Here is a 22,038-nt window from a genome sequence, read left to right as displayed (position 1 = left end):
CTACATATTGCTCGGAATCAAAGAAAAGGTGGCACGGTTTACTACAGAATTAGATTCGATCGGTGGTATTCACGGCGGCTCGCTATAATCTATGAGATTGCTGTTTTAACTTGCGATTAGGTTGCTTTAACTGAACTTCCTTGCGTTTTTTAATTTAAAGGAAGAAAACGGAGACATTAAAATATAAGTAAATTTATTATTGATATAATTATATCTCTGAAACAGGTCCTCTCATTTAACACGTTTGAGTTATCGCAAGCGCATAATTATTCAATGTGAAAATATGTAATACAATCTCGACGCGCGTACGCAATCAAATATTATCACGTGTCATTACATACTTTTAATTGCTTTGCCATTCAGCGAATAAAACGACTACGTGGCGCACCGCAACTTTCCTGCAAATAAAATTGTGCAAACAGGAGCAACACAATTACATCGCACTGACGCATTAGTCATCTGAATAGACACCACGTAGTGCGTTAAATGAAATACGCAACTTTCATCCTGCGAAATCATTAGTCGCGTTGAATCAATAGCACCAGAATCTATTCGCTTTCGCCGGCTTGACAAACGCGCGTAAAATTAAACGCGTGCAAAATATAACGGGCTGCAGAATTATCGTTCACCCGGCGGGCGAATTGTCCAGTACCAATGATTCACGGCGTGTCGCGACAATTTGCTGGGCGAATCTCGAATCTCGGCGCGGAGATTGCGGGGGGACCGGAGACGTACGCACGCACGAAGATATACGACGAGTTTCGCCCTTAATAACCTCGGCCCTACGACAAACGGCCACGAAGAACGCGATCCGCCACCCCCTAGACGTGGAATTCGTCGCGGGGCGCTATTAAACGCATACCGCGTGCAACGAACATGACACGATTGCACGGGGAAAAGTCAGAGGGAGAAAGAGAGAGAAATCGAGAGAAAAAGAAAGAAATGATAGGGAGGGGGATAGAGTATGAAATTAGCCTGCACATCTGTCGTACCAGCGTGCTCGTTGAGATAGGGGGTGGCTTTCAGGCCGCGACAAGGCGAGGAGGAACTGGAGGAGGGCCAATCAGCGTGTAATCTGTTTAGGTTCGCCCATTTGACACGGATGACTAACCGCAGCTCGCTGCCGTGCACCCCAGCTTACCACCCTCTCTCGCGACAAGGAATACTTTATGAGACCAACAGATGCGCTCCTCGGATTATCCCCTAACCACACAGAATCCGTCTCGCGTGTTTTACTAAGAGTCGCGCGCGCGCGCGCGAGGGAGAGAGAGAGAAAGCTCTATCGTATGTGCGCGTGACTGTTTTACGATGTGGATGATTGTGTACTGAGAACTTAAACCCTTGGCCAAATGATGTACAGCGGGTCCATTCGTTCCAGGTCGCGGTTAGGCTTCTTCTATCTATCTGATGACGATACACCCTCCGTTTTACTGTCGGCCGTTAGCGTTCCCTCTCAGTCTTTAATATACATGATTCTGCGATCAAAATCTACGAGAGTGTTCCAAGGGGACTTGGAGGATTATGCTTCTTATTTTGAAGGTTGCATGTCGATGCTGGGTAAAATAGTAGAATTTAAAATCTAATAACGAAATCATGTAAAAATAGATATAAAACTCAAATTTTTTAATCATTATAGAATATAGTTTCTGTTTACATACTATTATGAATAATGAACCCGAAATTATAATTTTTTAAAACTATTACGTTGAACTGCATTTTTCTTTTAATATCGAGTTTGAAAGTTATACAATGTATAGGACAAGGTACGCAAAGCTATTTTAATATTCTAATTAATGGAAATCTTTTGCATGAAAGATTTTATTATCGCCGCGCATGCATATTGGGACATTAGCAGAATACATAAGAACTGATTTATAATAATCTCATCAGTGTCTTAAGATAATTATGCAAGTGTTTGACACGAACGCGTCCGCGTGCAGTTACAAAGGTGCAAGCGTGAGTCAGAGAAATTTCAACCCTCGACCTCCATAAAGGGCGCAATCCTACGAGAAGCTGCGTGCTAATTTTCGCGTTTTATTTGTCCCTATGGTCCGTGAGTCCGCGATAAGCCGATCGGCTTACAACGGCATTTGCACATAAGCGTGCAAGCATAAATTTGCATTAACTCGACGGTGCGCGTCGTGCGTGCGTTAGGAGATACAACGTAACGTGTGGAGAGAAAAATTGCTCGCCGTAATAATTACCACTCGAGGTATGTTAGCAAAAGCTCTTAGTACGCTTTCGCTCACTCGCGTCCTATTTGTGAGAACGATCCTCGATTTACGCGCGGGCAGCTGGAAAATTTACCATTGTATTTGTTTGCGCAATTGCGGCACCTATTGTATGATTTGTTTCGCGCGTTATCCCGCGATCTGCTAAGGGTTCATTTGTACTCCGTTTTCTGATAACTCTCTCTGCATTATTGCATTACTAAAGTATAACGCCACTTAATGTGGCATTGCATGCGTTCCAGTAATGATGTAAAAGAGATCATTAATAGCTCGTATACGTATCAGCTGTTTTCCTTTTTTGCTCGTGCCTACACAGGAACTGCTCGGTCGTTTTTCTACGTTAATCGACAAGATGGTTATTAAATTGGGAGAGTGATAACAGGAACATTACTCATTCCTGCCACATAATTTTTCTCGTTAGAGAAAGAGGGAAAGAAAGAGAGAAACAAGTTATATCACGCGTTACCAACCTTGTTATTACTTAAAACGATTAAAAATTGTATCATCAAGTACCTTCCCCACGCGGCGGGAACTCTAGATAGAATCTAAACGAGTCTTTAATCTGGGAGTGTACTTAAACATTCATATTTCAGGAAACGTGACAGCGTGAGTCGTTACGGGTGCATCTACCGGAAAATTAGAGCTGACAAAGCAATAATTTATCGTCGAACGTAATCATTTATCACTTGCACGGCGTGCATTATCATTTTGATTTGTGTGTCAGCAAAACGAGCGCGTTAACGATAATTAAAAATCTCGTGAGGTTTACGAGCGATTCGCGCTGCGGGTATCTCCTAAGATAGCGCAATTTACGACGGTGAATCTCTATCTCTCCTCGTGCTAAGGACTCCCTCTTGTCACATCCGTAAAAACGAGCACTGATTGCTCACATAAAGTTTACGTTAGCAATAAATCTCGGATTATTAATTCCCTGCCTTCCAAATGTCGTTTAAACCGAAAGTAACCGGTTTTCATCACTTAAACGTGAAAATAACAGAAAGTTACGTAACGGTTACATTTCTCGGATCTTTAATGTAGAAAATAATAATTCTCAAAGACCATAACATCCATCTTCTTACGCTTACTCTAACAATAAATAAATTACAGTGCGAGACATTAATTTTAGGTCGACTTACAAGTAACAGTCGCACTCTTTCGTGTTTCTCTCAAAGGAAAAAGAGATAGAAAACTGTTGCTTCGTGACTAATGCATAATTTATAATGTCAGAGCACTGCTAATGTCGCGGAGAAAGAGGCCCGAGGTAATTTAACGTTGTATCGCGCGCTCTCATCTCCGAAATGTCCGCGCGATGCGCATACTACATACTTAAGATGACGGTACCCCCGGGGATCGACCAAATTACCGGTTGCACACGAGGGCAACTCTACTGTGAAGCCCCGATAAGAATCGCTTGGCATTTCGTGCAGTCGTTAATGTGGTCTGTAATCGCATATATTTTCTACTTGCGACGCCATGTCACATGGAGCGTCGACATCGCATCATTCCAGATCTGCCACAAATTCTTAATATGAAGCTTAATATCTGCCTACTCCCTACCCCACATTATTTAAACTTAAGGAAAAACTTACAATATATAATTATGCACTGTTTATGCGGAAACTTAGAGTAAAAGATCTTGCACTGCCTTGAATTCAAAAAGATATTTCGTGGAAGTGGAAAACTGATTCCTGATCCAAGTCCTGATCCAATTATCTGGAGAAAGGAAAAAAGACCATATACTCTCGATATGTTTAAAAAGATCTGATACAACTGTTTTCCTTCTACCCTCACTGCTATCCCCTTCTCGCTCGATCTAGAAGGTGGAATCGTATAGGCGCTCTCCGCGACGGAGCTGAGGGGGCGGTTCTCCACTGGGAACGAGAACGTTCTGACCGTTTGATTATCCGCGTTATACCCCGGTGAACGTAATTACAAGTCGAACGCGATATTCGTCACGCCATATGCTGCATCTCAGATCCTCTTTTCCCTTTTTGCAGAAGATATTATATAGTCGGGGGGAAGAAGCAGGACACAGAGCATCGAATAAATCGATGCACGGAGAGAGTCGAAGATGCGAACATCACAAATTCTATCATGCGCGATGAAACTTCCGGTTTTTGCTGGATGATCAATCGGCGTGAATTTATGACAGCGATTAACCGCGTTATTATCCATCCGTATCCAGCGTTTCCAGCCAACCAGATTTACGGTATTCCACGTGCTTCGCGAGTGAGCACGACGAGCGGATCGTCAATCCTTTTTCGGCCATGCAAACGCTATCAATTTCGGATATCCACACCGCGCGACTTTCACAAATTAAACGTCGCCCGCGAGAATGGATCCGCATCGTTGGATCATCGCTCGGGATTTCGACGATTATTTGCGCTCGTGTATGTGTATGTGCATGTGTATCTCATACGTTTAAATAACGAATAACTTTGGTTTTCCATTTCGATTAAATACGCGGAGCATCGTGACAAAGTTTGCGGACAACTTCCCGCTCCGTACGTAATGTGTTGAGTTTGCGCAATAAGTAATCTCGGATTTTCCAACAAATAGAATTTCCATATCGAAGCGTTAATTCGAAACGACTCACGTGAAGCAACTCGAGAGATCAGAGACACTGATGGTATCAAATAAAATATCGTTGCATTGAATTTAGAGAAGTTGGAACGGTCATATGAAGCTGCCCGGTTTTTATCCGAGAAATTCAAAAAATTATGTAACTTGGTATATAAAAATATTACATAACTTGGTACCTATAACTACATAACTATGTAACCTGCTACTTTGAAACCATGTAACGGCGCGCGCGGGACGACTCTATAAATCCGGGATTGGGGGTCAAAGCGGGATCGCGGATCCATTTCGTGTAAACGTCACTGTCACTGCCTCGAACTCCCGAACTCGCGAACAGATATTTTCAGCCGGATTTAGGGTCGCGAATATGCACAGCGACTTGAACCGTGTGCGCGTGCGACGCAAGATAAGTCTATAACGTGTATATATTTTAGCCAGCCTTGGGGAAGGGCCGAGGCGAGTGTGAACACCGGTTTATTTTAAAAGGAGGCGAAGGAGGACAAGCGCGGCTGAGCCCCAAGCGCAATTTTCAGACAATTTCGTGTAATAACTTTTGCATGTGAAATTGCAATAATACGTTTTCCCGCCAGGCCCGTAACTTGCCAGTACGTTATGCAAAGGGCCGCCTCTTCCGTTCTTTCCCTCCCTTTTCATCCCTCCCTTCTCTCTCTCTCTCTCTCTCTTTCTGTCTGTCTGTCTGTCTCTGTCTCTCTTTCTCTTTCTCTGCGCCTTCATTGCTCTATGTTTCCTCGTCTTTCTCTCTTTCCCTTCTGTCCGCATCCCCTTCTTCCTCCACACCTTCCTTCTCTGATGGTCAATGGTCACTACGTGCCGCGAGGTCAGCTTCCCGGACGTGAGATCTTATCCACTCTTTGAGTTTAAAAGCCGAGCAATTGAATCCGCTGGCCGTCTGTTTCGGAAATTTTCCGGAGTAAATGGAAAGCATTAATTTTCCCGTTTGCTCATGCGTACACTTCACATCTTGCTTTTCTCGACAATCGTTGTACATTTCTTCGTACATCAAGATGAAAACTTCTTGTTGCACTTGCCTCGTTGTGCTCGCTTGTATAACGCGCAGTACCTCGCAGCACTTCGGAATTTGCAGACGTCGATGCACTCGGAACGCAAGCGGCGGAAGTAGAAGCGTTTTCAGTTCCATTGGCAAGTTGTCAGATGCAAATGTAGCGATTGGATATGAGAGAACGCGGATACAAAGAATCGCCCCCTGCTCTCCTGCCGCGCGCACAGCGAATTGTGTGTGTGAAGCTGGCGTATCATTTCGCGGAAAATCATTAATTATTGAGAGTTCTGGCTCCCTTTTTAATAGTTTTAGAGTTCCTGATAGGTTAAACACATAGTTCTGGCCATTAAAGCGAAAAAATCGCATAGTGCAAAGTGAGACGCCAACTTCACGCAGCGTCTCACTTTGTCCTGCGACAGTTTCCGCCATATTCCGGCTAGATTTTAAAAGATCTACAGTTCTACATGAGTTCTAGAAAGAGTTCTAGCGAAAAAATTTTTTTTCATCTTTTTATAATTATTAAAGCTAAAAACTGTTTAAGGGAATGACGACCGGTTAATTTCAGAGAGTTCTGTGCTTTATGAACTATTTCTCGTGTAGTTCTGAACATATTTAACCATTTTCCAAAGAGTTCTGAATGCAAACATTAACAATTATTTAATAAAAATTTTTTATCGTCCGAGAAAGACGTATCTACGGAGATATATGTGAGACGCTGGTCGATTTTCGAGAGTTCTGTGAAGACTAAAATATTTCTCGTGTAGTTCTGAACGTATTTAAGCGTATTCCAAAGAGTTCTGACTGCAAACATTATTCATTAGTTAATAAAAAATGTTTATCGTCCGAGAAAGACGTATCTACGAAGATATATGTGAGACGCTGGTCGATTTTCGAGAGTTCTGCTTATTCTAAAACAGTTCTCGTATAGTTACGGACATGTACAATGCCTTTCCAAAGAGTTCTGATAGGAACAACGATTAGAAAATTTTTTAAAAAATTATTTCACCCGAAGAGTGGACGTTTTCGACTTTACCAGTGAGACGCTGGCCGAAATGTCGGAGTTCTTGCTTTCCTAAAATACTTTTCGTATAGTTCCACACGTAATTATGAATTTCCTAAAGAGTTCTATGCACCAGCGACATTGTATAATTTAAAAAAAGTTAAAACTGCTCGAAAACTGCATTTTAAGACAGAAAAGGGTGAGACGCTGGCCGAACTGTCGGAGTTCTGGCTTCCTAAAATATTTTTCGTATAGTTCCGAAGGTACTTATGAATGTCCTAAAGAGTTCTATGCACCTCTCATACATAGCACTCTGTAGGAAAATCATAAATACGTGCGGAACTATAAAAGTATTTTAGGAAAGCCAGAACTCCGACATTTCGGCCAACGTCTCACTGGTAAAGTCGAAAACGTCCACTCATTGGGCGAAATAATTTTTTAAAAAATTTTCTAATCGTTGTTCCTATCAGAACTCTTTGGAAAGGCATTGTATATGTCCGGAACTATACGAGAACTATTTTAGAATAAGCAGAACTCTCGAAAATCGACCAGCGTCTCACCAATATCTCTGTATATCCGTCTTTCTCAGACGATAAAAATTTTTTATTAAATAATTGTTAATGTGTGCGGTCGGAACTCTTTGGAATATTGTTAAATACGTTCAGAACTACACGAGAAATATTTTAGTCTTCACAGAACTCTCAAAAATCGACCAGCGTCTCACCCATATCTCCGTATATCCGTCTTTCTCGGACGATAAACATTTTTTATTAACTAATGAATAATGTTTGCAGTCAGAACTCTTTGGAATACGCTTAAATACGTTCAGAACTACACGAGAAATATTTTAGTCTTCACAGAACTCTCGAAAATCGACCAGCGTCTCACATATATCTCCGTAGATACGTCTTTCTCGGACGATAACAATTTTTTATTAAATAATTGTTAATGTTTGCATTCAGAACCCTTTGGAAAATGGTTAAATATGTTCAGAACTACACGAGAAATATTTCATAAAGCACAGAACTCTCTGAAATTAACCAGTCGTCATTCCCTTAAACATTTTTTAGCTTTAATAATTATAAAAAGATGAAAAAAATTTTTTTCGCTAAAACTCTTTCTAGAACTTATGTAGAACTGTAGATCTTTTAAAATCTAGCCGGAATATCGCGGAAACTGTCGCAGGACAAAGTGAGACGCTGCGTGAAGTTGGCGTCTCACTTTGACTATGCGATTTTTTCGCTTTAATGGCCAGAACTATGTGTTTAACCTATCAGGAACTCTAGAACTATTAAAAAGGGAGCCCGGAACTCTCAATAATTAATGATTTTCCGCGACATGATACGCCAGCTTCACATACACGAGCGAATTTTATCATCCTTCCTGCGGCTGTCAGATAATCTCGAGTAAGCTTAAGCAAAATATTGCCGAGGCATTAGAATTAGAAATGCTTTTTGAGAATAGGAAATGGGTGATGACAAACGAACGTGATGCAAATCCGAGCACGCGCTTGGATTTTTTGGCAGAAAGAAACAACCTCCGCGTTTTCACGTTCTAGATTTTCAAAATTTCAAAGGAAATCAGCGTACACATAATATTTAAAACGAATGATAAATTATATAACAGCAAGTAAAGTACGAGAATATGATTTTTTAATGTTAATATCTTGCATTGTTTTCAATCACATCAGCTCAATTTTTTGTAGAATATTTTATAATTTGGTGATATCTATAATTATAATATATCATGTCTCGCTTAGATATTTATATAAGTTGATTAACAAAGTTAAAAAAACGCATTTATATTAATATGTTATTGTTGCATGCTATCCTCTTGTTCCCCTTTTTATTATATAAAGTGCATAATAAAATTTGCAGCGCGCTCTTTAAACAGTTACATTTACCTCAAACATATTCTATTCATAGGAGCATGATAATGCTAAAAAAATTTATGAGAGGAAATTATGATATTACGGTTATTTTCCTGGCGTATTTTTAAATTACCCTCATGTACAGCACACTTCTTGGATATCCAAGAAAGTAAATTTGCAGGAAGGATTAAATTCCAGCTCATTTCTGTAGAAATGAGCATATTAAAAAATTTCTATCCTGCACTGTTCATAGTTCATTTAACATTAAAATTACTTCGGTAAAGCGTGGTTGTGATATATCTGAAGCCGTCGGCAGATTAATACTTGTTTCGCATTTCGCACCTCACAGAAACGCGTCCAAGTTACACGGTTGCTGCTTATAAAGCTGAATTTAACTAATGCGGCGCGCAATCCCCATAAAATAGCCTGATTTATTTCTCGTAGAGTGCACAGGTGACCACAATAGCCAAGACCGAAAGAAGAATAATTATTCCAGTTCGTCGACAAAAAACACCGGGAAGTCGCGGTCGCATAAATACACTGAGACTCCAACTAAAAAACAGCGGTGAGTCCTTTCGCGAAGATACTGCTACATGTACTGCGGAAACAAAGAAAGTATCCGCATTTCGTTTGCCGGCCCGTTTTGCAAACAGAATTTCCGAGGAGATTTATGATTTTCTGCGAGCGCAATAGAGCTAAAGAAGATGAGTCAACTAAAAAAGACAAAGAATTGCAAAAGGACGTATGAAAAAAATATACATTCAACTTTACATCGAGGCGAAAATTCACGTTCGAATTCAATAAATAAAAAAGACGCACAACGAGAAAAACGTTTGATTTTAATTCTGCCGTTTATTTTTTTAATGTAAATTTGCTGGAAACTAGAATGTTAATCCATCCATGCATGTGTGGAGCAACTGACCAGATCATGAGAATTCTCGTGTGCCAATATTCGAAAATCGAGATCTCCGTCAATTTTCGTATACACACACACACATAGGCACATATATATGCACAAGTTAATAAATATTTTCGCATGTTATTAAAACTAGCGAATCTAAAATCCACAATTCCTAATTCGAGATTTGAGTAAAATATAAAAATTCGAAATTGAATTTCCCCGAAATGCATGTTCAGGAAATTAAATTCCGTTGAAACGCTAAATTCATTAAGACGTCTCGTCTTTAATCAAGCCACCGTAATCATCTGTTCCCTCTGTCCTAATTCGAATCGTCACTGTGATTTAATCAACGATAATATTGATACGCGCGGAAGATATCGACGAGCTGGACGTTAGTGCAACGACGGCGACACATCGTATACCTTGACATTATAATAACATACGAGCTTAAGCGCGATCCTCATTCCTTGGAAATTGAGTCCGACCCGGTTCTCGTATTCAAGTGTCCTTCGGAAATGACGTCTATCTCCTCGTGTTACACGGCAATATTTTTTCTGCACTCGCCAGCGGCCATCTCCGGGAATACAGCTTCGCGAAGTCGAGATCAAACGGGACCATCGCGAACATCATCGCGTCGCGTTTCATCTCGCGAAAGCAAACAGAGGATACGTTCCCGTGCTTCTCGGGCTTTCCATGCGACGGCAAATGCGAGCGAAGTGTGATGGATTCGCAGTTCCGTGAGGAGTTCGTCAATCCCATGGAGAACAAATCGTTACTCCACGTACACGCGTACAGCCATTGTTCCACCTTGCGATGGAAGTACTTGCGTTATCAATTTTCTCCATATTCTCATCAACGTAATTTTTATTTCATTTCAATCGATTATATCGATGGATGTTTACAATCGCGTTTCACAATTGACGCAATTAGCAGCAACAGTGCCGTCAGTCTGTTTTCGATCTCGAGCATGATATTATCAGCGAAACGTTTCGCACGATGTAATGCAATTTAAAATAAATTTAATGCACCGCTATTTTCAAATCGCTCCCTGCGCTTACTGTTTGATTATTCGTGCTCACGCATACACATGTACATATACCGTACGCACATGTACGGAGCATTCAACTTGATAATTAAAATAAAGCCGCAACGCGATGTAACGTCGAGATCCCATTGTGTATTCACCCGAGGTTGGACACGAGCTATACATTTCGCTTTTTTCGGAACACGAGGAAGCATCCCCGGATGCCCAAGTGTAATAAATTCTATTCCCTTTCGTCATCCGGCTGCCCCCCTTACTTATGCTTTATTTAGGTATAAATCTACGTACAGCGAGTCCATTTTTTCACGAATACGAACGATCAAGGATACAAGATTCCGCAAGTTCCAATGTATTGGCGAATTGTACGAAGAGCAATCACGATATCCGAGCAATAAAAGATCCAGCACTCACGCACAAAAATATTGAATTTACATTTATTGAATTTTAATTGGAAAAGTATTCTAAAACTGCATTAAATACCTGTAAATTATTTGTATGCGAAATAATTTCCCAAATTTCCGACGAAATAATTTTCAATTCACGAATATGCTGCATTCGGCACACACACTGCATTCAAGCATTTTAGCAATTAACATGTAAAGTATATTATACATCCCATCTCTTTTTCAACAAGTGCTTATCAAAAAGAGTTTTTCAATCATTCCAGAAATGCTTATAAAACGATACATTAATCAAGTCTCTCATTTGATTAATATCAAATCTCTTAAATTTCTCTTGTTTTTTATTTTCGTCAATTTAACGCAAACTTGTTCGAACTTTTAGTTAAATTCTTTATTCGCTCATTTTCACTCGGTTCCAACAAAATTAATGCAGAGTGCGCTCCTGAAAGATCCAAAAGTAGTGTGTAAAAATGATGCAAAATTGATTGCTCATAAATGCACTCGCGGTGATTACAGGTGATCTGAATAAATAATATCAAAGGGCTTATTCCTCATCAATATACCAACAGAAAAGCGAAATATTGGCCAATATTATTAATTGCCTCGAATATATGATCAAAACGAAAATATTAGAATCATCTGTCGTTATTATTGTACGTGAGCAAATACGATTGGAAATACGCGCTGTCACTGTAAATCACGGAAATTAGAAATCACGTAGTCCACGCGACACAATTGTGCATTAACAATTGGCGCTTTTAACGTGTATAACTAATCATACACGATATTGGGATTTCCTTCATGCTTTATTAACGGCTGAGCGCCATCTCGACTCGAAATTTTCGAGAGAAAATGTAAATCCTGCACATGATAAAAGCTGCAATTATGTCTAAACATTTTTATTCATATTTCATCTTTTCATTTTCTTTTTTTTTTATTAGACACTAAAAGTAAAACATTCACAGGAATCGGATATAGCAAGTGACCCACAAAAAACGTTGAAATCTCGGATTGTTATTGCAATCGTAATGACTCGTTTCGCAATCATCTTCGATCGCTCGTTCGTTTTAACGATCCTCTTGTCGGCGTTTACGATTAGTTAAAGATTCATTCGTTCTCCGATGGAATATAATACCTCTCGGGCAAATAAGTTTAAATTTTATTGAGAAGCTCAATAAATAACATGTCCATTTGAGAAAACAATTAAATTAAATGTAATATATTTACATATGATGTATTAATTTATTATTATATTTTAGTACTGCATTTTTGTATTTATTATTACTATTTATTTATTTGTTTGTTTATTTGCGCGAGCGACTGTTTACTGATATTTAAATATATTATTAAATATATTTATTTTCAAAACATCAATTTATACCAACTATTACAATGCCAACTAATTACAATGTTCGTCCCTTAGCTACCATTCGACCATCAGCGGATAATCGGTGAGCAAGCAAAGTGCAAATTATTTTTACTACTTTTATAGCCGGGGGCGGAGGATATTAAGGAACGTGAGATAACAATAATGGTCCCTGTAAGACCGGACCGCGTGAGGTCCGTCTGTCTCAACGTAATCGCATTACGTTCACGGCGTTTCTTCGCCGATACTTTCCGCGACAATTAGACGAAAGTTGTGTTCGCCTAACGAAGCGTGGATTGCGAGCATGAGTGTTTCGATCGTCGGACAAAGGAACAGTGGGAGTAGCAATTGGCGCGCCGGAGCTGCATTCCTGCCCGCAACTTCCAGGCGGCGCGTCCGTTTAATTCAATGGGGCAGGAATAAGTAATGTACCTTTGATAAAGTCAACCTCCCTCTACTTGGGGGAGAGGACCACAGTGCATCCCCGAATGCTCCAGGCAACGAAGCCTTGATTATACAAAGACAAGAGCGATCTCGCCCGACCGCTCGGCGTTTCCGCCTCGCCGCCTCGCTTGGGCTCGGCTATCTCGTTTTATGAGTCAGCCATAATCAGCCGTAATCCCCGTAACATGTATTAACGGTAATCTTTACCGTTGAATCGAGCTTTCGTCCGGATTCCCCGGCATTAACACCGGCTATATCCCGTTTCCTGCGCGCAAGAACGGATAAACGAGCGAACGATCTCTCTTTCTTGTTCCCGTTTTCTTTCTCTTTCTTTCTCGATGAATTATCACTGAAATGGTAGACTCGCGATCGTCGTTTTGAACGATTTCAGTAATTTACCTACAAATCTGTTCACGACCATCCGATTGTTTTAGTTGCATGAAGAGTTGCAAAATAGCATTTGTCAGTGATAAAACTCTGAGGAACAATATATTTGGGCTGAATTTGGGACAGCGTATTATGCCGCTCTTCTCTTCTGCTCCTTAGTTATTTCTCTTCCAAGAGCGTTAAAGTAAACGTAGTGCGCCTATGGAAAGCTTGGGTAAATACAAAGTTGTCTCGGTGAGCGCCGCTAATAAAGCTCTGTAGCTCTATGTGGCTCGTAGCCTTGCCAAAAATTTAACCCCCCACGATATCATCATGCCGGATATTACATAACTCGGAAGGTAAATGCTCTTCTAAATTAAAATTTCCGCTACGGCGGAAATCCCTTTGGTAAACGGATGCCGCGAATGCGTTACACCGCGGTGTTTTAAATATTCTACGAATATTCCCGCGTATATCTCGCATGTGCATACTCGATGCGTTCCGCATGTTATTCGGCATACAAGCTATAATCAAATTAATTCCGATATTAATGCAATACATTGAAAGTCAGCAAAGTTGAATTTATAGCTGCAGTAACGCGTGGATTGCGTTTGAGTTGTTGAATCATGAACGTCGTATGAAGCACGAGAGAGAGAGAGGGAGAGAGAGTTGCAAATACCTATCAGGCAAAAGCAGATGATTTAATATTTAAATAAAACGATATATTAGATTATTAATTAAATAATCCGGATCATGTCTAGATAGCGATAAATCAAACTACACACATGCTATACATACTTATGACACCACAACATAATTTGTTGCATATTAATTTTATGCAGGATAGACAACCTTTAAAAAGCAAAGAATAAAATTCTCCAAAACATCGCTGCTTTGAGTTATACCGTCATCTAGACACAATCCGGATTACTTAGTTAATGATTTATAAATATATATTTTATATAATATATATTTTAACGACTAAAACACAAGAAAAGGAAAGCAAAATACGAGGAAGCCTTAAGTGCGAACTTTCGATACGACTTTTCTGGGTAAAAAGAGACTTTTCGAGGGACTTTCGCGCGATAATCAAATTACGAGTATGTTCAAAGTACAATCGTATTCGGCCTCCTTTTTTCCAAAATATACGACCAAGACTGGCGTTTGTACTCGTTTGGAAATTCTAGTCAGATAACAATGGAACGTTACAGTCCATTGAACAAAGTTTCTTGCTACGTGAGCGCGCATAGCCGAGAAACATATGTTCAATATTGAACCTTGAACTTACGAAATCACCTTCTATCACTTTTTTGCACTTAATGCTTTGGAAACGGATCGATCTTATTCGCACGTTCGTACGATTAAGCGCGTATATTGCTTTAACACTGTTAATGTTCAAATCGTGTTTGAGTACAGCGGTTATATGCAATTGTAATTTAATGCGCGTCAAGTCTGACAGAATGTTTGATATCGCTATGTTATAATAATAGATTCAGTAACGTAACAAATATAATTATGCAATAAGTAATAATAAAAATTATATGCAAAATTTTCTCACGGAGAGATAATTTATCGGGAGGATATTATTACACTTGCACGTTTGAAAAATTCAAGGGGATCAAACGCGCACGCTTCAGTACCGGCCACATAAATGTTACATACGAATGAGCCATTACTCTTAATAATCTTCCTCTGAAGAATTGCAGCTCGTGCGGCTCGTGCGGCTCGTGCAACTTTAACTCGCCTTCCGACAAACTCGAGTTCGCGCCGTGTTCTGGCATGTTCTAATCTTTTTTAACGCCTTCCCTCGGCGGAATTCATTACGTTTACGTTAGGAATTCAGCATCGCCACTCGGTGTTTGCCATCGGCGAGACGCCCGTTTGAAGCGCAATTTCGGGCTGCACTTTGTCGCACTCGTGACTCGGTAACCTGATTATGATTTCAATGTCGAGCACGGGGTAACGCAAAACGCAACGAAAACCGAAATTGCCGGAAATTGCCCGGTGCAGTGCGCGCGATAACTTTGACGTGCGCGTTCAGTTCGTAACTCCGAATTACATCGGCTGTTTAACATCAAACGTTACTTTATTAACCAGCCATCCGCCACATCCGGCAAACAAGCGATGACGGCTGCAATCCAGATACGCGATATATATTTTCGTAGTGCACTTGCGGCGCATGTAATAGGTTTCCCATGAGTGAAACGAATTAAAATGTCACAGATTTATATTCATGATATTGAACAAAAATCAATTCTTTTCCATTGATGATATTTTACTCGGCATACATGATCCGTAATCGTGAACTCGAGTGCATGCGCGTGTATCTGGATCTCTCATGACAAACTGTATTAACAATTCACGACATTTTATCAACATCTTGAGATCATTACCTCGTCAGTGCAGTCATATATATTTAATTATTTTATTTGCCATTTTAATTCGATGTTACTTTTACATTATTCCCATGCTTGCATAATAATAAAATGGACATTATTACGACCATGTCTTCTCATCATACATCACGTGACAGCAAATATAAACCAAAAGTGTCCGCACGATCTTTATGATCTCACGGTGCAGTGACAAGCAGCGACACGTCGACGATAAAAATAGATGCTCTTATCTTCCGTAATTTGTCGGTCCTGTCACAGTATTCGAGAAAAAAAGAGGAAATCCACGCGGAGGGCCATCATTATTGCTCCCGACGTGTCACTGTGAAATAGAATTTTTTATGACAGTATACCTCTGCGGACCGCGTCGCGCAAGGGATGGACGGGTCTCCTAATAGCCGGCACGCTAAAACGCGTTGCACATTCATCTCATCGCGACACGCGCTCAAGAATTAACGAAGACTGGCGACTAGGCGGGCTCGATCGTTCTCCGGACATCCGGATTTCCCGGCCGGGGGATGAACGGAAGCGCGCAACGGTCGCCTTGTCGGCACGATTTGAATTGCGAAGCGCGTGTGCGCGCGTATCAGGCAACTCGAAAATAGCTTAATCGATCATCTCCTCGTCTTACATCAGCTCGGCTGTCACTGTCAGCCTAGTAAGTCGCGCTTCGCTCAGCGGCACGCTAATGCTTTGAATTATAATCGGAAAACCTATTGAGTCGAGATTAAGCGTGGCGAATGATTGATTAGTCTTACCGGGATCAAAGCGGGATAAAGGAACGTCAGGCTGCAACTGCACTTGCCCGGAATTCAACTACTTGTTACTTGATGTTTATCGTTTTCACGCTTATATTGTTTGGATTGCTTTGTATCACTGACAAGGTTTACTTGACAAAAGGATTCTCAGTGAGGCGAGGTGAAAATTTAGAGCTTTATAGATCACTGCGTCACTGCGTTATATTCTATTATATAGAATATAATTGAAATAAAAATTTAAAAAATATTTTACATGGTAAAATAATTTTGAAAGTATCCTTTTGTATTACGATTAACTCTCACAAGTGTGCAATGAATAAAATAATTTTGAAAGTATCCTTTTGTATTACGATCAACTCGCACAAATGTGCAATGAATGTTCCCGAGTATGAAAGAGTAATATTATAAAATATCCGGTTCAATAGGATGAATAATCATTTAACAATTATAATCTCGTTCAGAGTAATAATCAATTGTCAGGATGCGCTCGCGGTGTTTAACGATTATAAACCGCTTTTATCACGCATAGTGCAACCGGCAAATGTCTTGGTCTAATAGTGGGCGCGTTCGGGCTCGAGTTTTACGTTCAACACCGTATTTCGCACGCATTAAAACCGCCAACGAATCGAGGAGCAATTAGCAAAGTGGTCGAGTATCGGTCGCGTATCCTCTTCTCTCCGAGCGATTTGCATAACGCACGGCTAATCATAATCAAAGTAATTAATTGCCCTCCACACGGCTCGCTCTCATGGACCGTCATCGCGGGTATTATCCGCGAAACAACTACATCGCACACAATACTCAGTACAGTCGGTTCACCGGCAGTGTTATTGTTAATTCAGTTTGCATAGCCGCATTAGGCAGGGAGCGTAGGGTATCCGGATATGAGTCCTTAGAGCGGCCAGAACCCACCCTGAGAATGTAGACTGCATTTTTAACGTTCATGCAAATTAGAGCTGGAATTGTACGTTATCACTCCGTAATTTAAATGCGCGTTACGCTTTATGAAAATACGATCCGTGAGTTTCTGGACGCGTCCACATGCGTAATTCAATTTAGTCTTGAAATATTCTCTCTTTCTCCTTCTCTCTCGTTTTGTCTTTTTCTTTCGGCCTTTTTCTTCGACCTACCTTCTTACGACTGTGCCTTCATATAGTTACGCAACAAAATATTAATTTTCTCGCCGCGCTACCGTTTCCATCGGTATTTGTGCTTTCGCTGTTATTCAAGATTCTGACACGGCATTTCGCACGTGGGAATGGCAATGTTTAGCACGCCTTCGTTTCAAACGATAGGTAACTAATCTATTTTTCATTGAATCGCAACGCGAAATTGGGGCTTAACAAAATCAAACAATTTCCCAGCGGCAGTGGGGGCGGCGCGGCGGCGGCGGCGCCTGTGCGCGCACCCCCAAAATATTAAAAATCAATCGCTTCCGAAAAGAATTTATTCTGCAGTATATTAAATCAATTTATCAAAACGATTCGGGGCGTTTCGGATAAATAAAAGCAAATACACGAATAACAATTTCTCGCTTAAAGCGATGCAGAATGTAACAGGATGGAAAAACTCCGTCAAAGCTAGAGCAGTCCTGAGCGCGCGCGCTCATTAAGCCTCACCGATCTTGCGAGCACGCTCGGTCAGTCCCGACATTATATAAGCCCGCCATGGATCTCTCTCTCCCTCTCTTTCCGGCTCTCATCATGGGTTTTATAAATTGATTCGTTTCACGGTAGAGATGGCGGCGAACAAAGCGCGTAATGCGGCTGATCGAGTAACGTTTCACTGAAGAATCGCCGACACCCCCAGAATACCATGTAACAAGCCGATAATGGACGCCCGTTAATTACTCGTTTTAACAAGTCCGCGCTCGAGCCGCTGATGGACCCACGACATCCAGCGGGACGATTCGTTACCGTTGCTTGGTTAAATCCGCGGCCGACGGCGGAATTCTACGCGCGCGCGGAGTGCTATCGAACGGGCACTCGCGCGTAATCTCCAACGCTGTTCCAACCATTGTGTCAGAAAATACTGACCATTTCTACAGCGCGGAGCACGTACACCGAAATAGCTGGAAGAAGGGGGGGGGGGAGAGAGGGAGAGAGTGCCGCGATCGATGCTCGGCAATTCACGAAATTACGCCTCATGAAAGAAGATGAACAGTTGACCACTGCGAGTCACCTATTTTGCGTGTCGACGTGCGATACATGCGAGCGAGCGAGCGACGATTGCGGTGATTCCGCGCCGTCAAACACCGTCTACTTCCGGCCGGAAACGCAGTACACATAGGCCGCACTACTGCGCGTTCTTAAAGCCACGCATTGGAAACGTTCGCTGCACGTATTCGCAAGAATTATTATAAAATCGCAATGTAAAAAGATCACGATTGCTCGAGTTCTTGGAAACTAATTCTCACATGGAGCTCCATAATTAATACTCGGTCATTTAATAAACATAGTGATATTCACAAAAGTTAAACAGCATGCAAATAATTACAAGTAGAAATATTATTAAAGCTTCTCAATGTTCATCTCGACCCGCCCCGAAGCTGCTTGAAGATGGACAAATGCACATTTTTCTCGGGAAACGCTTTTATATATCAAATAAAAATATGCTCCCTTATACGTCAAACGTGTCGAGAAACGTAATTTAAATTTGCTTAAGCGTTATTATAAGCGCGATCTCGCGTTTACGTCGAAAGCTCCCCTTTGAAAAACTCGCAGAGTCTCAAACGCCGATGGAGCGATAACGCTCGCGCGCGATCGAACATGATCGACCAGAGCTATCTATCGAGACCTGAATATTCCATTCCGGGGAATTTATTTCCCTCTGCATAGCTGATATAATTTGAGCGACGCGCGATCCCACACTCACGAGACTCCATCGGCTCGAACTCGAAACTGCTTCGCAGCTAAAAACGCCGATCCCTAAACTCGGCCCGATAGGATAATCGATCAGCTTTGAGCATTTTTATTACCTAACAGGGCAAAGCGTCCGCGGGAACCGGGGAGATGAGGGACAGGGGAAGGGAGGCGCGTATCGTCCCCAATAAAACTCCTTCGGTCGACGATATATAAGTTGGAGAACGCATTGCATATTCAGCGTGCACCGCCGATTGCATATTCGCCTACCGAAATTCGCACCGGTATCGCCTGATAAATTGTATTACGTTTTTCGTCTGTGGGGTGCAAATCGTAGGCGCCACCCTCGCTCCAGCGAGCCACCCAGGTGCTTGGCATCCCAGGTGCTCATCATCGTCGCTCGCGGAAACGGCGTGTAAACTCAAATTAGGGAATCGAGCAAAAATTTCACGTCACATTTCTCGCGCACGCACGCACGCGTGCAAGGCAATATTATTGCTCGCGCTACAGGTAATAATGTGTGATATACCTGTTTCAATCTGCCGGTCGGTTTGCTCGATATTGCAGGAGCACTATTATGTTAAGAGTGTCATTGTTGTTGTTGCGGCAAAACGCTGCTAAAGTTGCTGTTATTATTGTCGTGACGTTTTAAGCCCAAGCGTGATTAATCCTGTATCCAGATTGTGCTGGCACATTGTGCGATTATTAACGCGATATTTGGAGCAACATCAATTGCGCTCGCTTGGTTAATAATTAGCGCAAATTCATTATACTTGGTTTTAAAATACGTGCGCGTGCAAATGAATAACTTATTGCCATGTGATTAATAAACTTTAATTAAATTGAATAAAAGTTTTAAATAAAATTTTAGAAAAAATACGCGCACACTTGATTAAATTTATTCTACGATAATGAAACGTAACGAGCACAAAAACCGTGGGCAGATTGACAATTTCGAGATTAGCATAATAATAAAAAATGCAGATGATGTTCATCAAATTAAATATCTTTGATATGGATTTCATTAATCTTTTACGTACTGTTGAGCTTTTTAATATAAATAAAAGCATTTTATTTTAATACTTGAAAGGCTACTTATACATAAACTTTCTATCTATTATTTAAAAATTATAGAATTTTCCAGTTTAAACGTTTTTCTGGCTGACGTTTTTCATTTTTCGCTTAATTTTCCTGTAGCAAAAGTAATCCCTGTCTAAAAAATCGAAAAAAGTGACAAAATACATTGCGATGCCTTCTTCTTGTTCATATATACAAACACGATACGTGACAAGTTAAATATTAAATAAAAATAATATTTCGATTTTTAATCAGAGTTTATCAAAAGGAATCCACGAATTTTAATTAAAAATGATCAGATCCCGTTACAGAGATAAATATTCTTCTTTGATACACCTCGCAGCTCGTCGGCGTTCATTTCTCGTCTTCACTTCACAGGAAACTTTCAACGGTGCATTCGCGCGCACTAATGGAGAGAAAGAAACAGAGTTCACTTACGGATCTCGAAACTACACTTTCCCGATACGTCGTGCGTGCGTCTTGGATGTGATCCAAGAAGTCAGCGTTCCCCGCATGCACCAGGTACTCCGAAAACGCATCCAGAATCGCCGCGAGTGCACTCCGATCCTTTCGAATCCCCGTATCCTTCCGTTCCCTCGAAAAGCCTGTTCGTGGCACAATAAATCCAGGAGCTCGCTCGAGCGTAGATCACGCGCACTTTCACGCGGCGTTCGCCGCAATGGTGACAACGGCACGCACGGGATGCAGTCACTTCCGGTCGGCAGGTTGCAGGTCGCTCGCGGGAACGCGGCGAATTTGGCGATAAATCGTGGAACGCGAGTGCGCCCCGCTTACCCGGATCACGAACTGGTCCCGAGAGTGAGCGCGCTCCCGCACGCGCGGTTCACTCCGCCATCGCGTCGCGGTCGATCGCGAATCGATCGCTCGTCACGACGAACGCCGGATGGATGAATGGATGGATGCGCCGAGGGAGGGATCCCGGCGAACGATCCGCCGCGTCAATCGTCCTTCGTACGCGAGCGCGATCGCGCGATCCACATCCTAGCAAGTCCCGCGGGACACCCCCTTAAGCCGCATCCCCGAAACGCGAATGCACTTGTCGCCGTCCTCGTCGTCGTCGTCGTCGTCGCCGTCGCACACGCACAAAAAAGACGCACTGCTCGGCAAAGCTGAACCGCGCGCGGTTCGGTTCGCGAATCGCGAAACCGTCGAGGTCGAACGGGTCCACCCGATTTGGTCGGCGATCGATCCTTCCCAATCGATGCCCGATCTATGTCGAATCGCCAGTGGGAGGGGAGAGTGGACGACAGGGCGATGTCAAGGGTGAAGGATGCCAATCGTGTGAACCCGACGATCGCGCGAGGCACGAGCGGCACGTCGTGATGTTGGCAGGCGACTAACCTTCGAGAGCCGCTCTGCACCCCCGGACGCCGCGCATGCCCCCTACCTTAAAGAACGCAACCCCGTCCTCGCAGCCCCGCTCGCCCCCCCCCCCCATGTGCAACTACCCTCCACCGAAACCGCGTTGACTTCATCTTTTTTCACGAGGAAACCACCACTCTCTCCTTTCTCGCGCCTCCCCCGCGCCCTCGTCCTACACACGCGCGTGTCCCACCGCTGCCTATCCTTATCCACTTACCCCTTTCTATTTGCGTCACGCGCCATCGTTTCTTTCGGTCAATAGCGAGAGATACAGTAACGAGAAATAGAAGAAGATCGAATCTAATATCCATAAAGAATGTTAAAGAGAAATTCTTTTTTGTTAG

The 22,038-nt window shown here is 42.0% G+C and overlaps 1 protein-coding gene across 2 annotated transcripts in view; it reads right to left on the bottom strand.

The window, feature by feature from the left end:
* Positions 1–21,664, bottom strand: part of LOC105277612 (protein borderless) — a 79,134-nt gene extending 57,470 nt beyond the window's left edge. Inside the window, exon 1 of one of the 2 annotated variants that reach the window (XM_011336087.3) lies at positions 19,764–21,664. The gene's annotated coding sequence lies outside the window, so the exon portion shown is untranslated. The remainder of the gene's footprint in view (positions 1–19,763) is intronic. The other variant, XM_011336086.3, reaches the window with a different exon arrangement.
* Between the last annotated feature and the right edge of the window lie 374 nt (positions 21,665–22,038).

The sequence above is a fragment of the Ooceraea biroi genome, chromosome 7 (genome assembly GCF_003672135.1).
Source record: "Ooceraea biroi isolate clonal line C1 chromosome 7, Obir_v5.4, whole genome shotgun sequence".
NCBI lineage: Eukaryota > Metazoa > Arthropoda > Insecta > Hymenoptera > Formicidae > Ooceraea > Ooceraea biroi.
The sequence above is the reverse complement of the archived record's forward strand: the minus strand, read 5'-3'. Positions and strand labels throughout refer to the sequence as shown.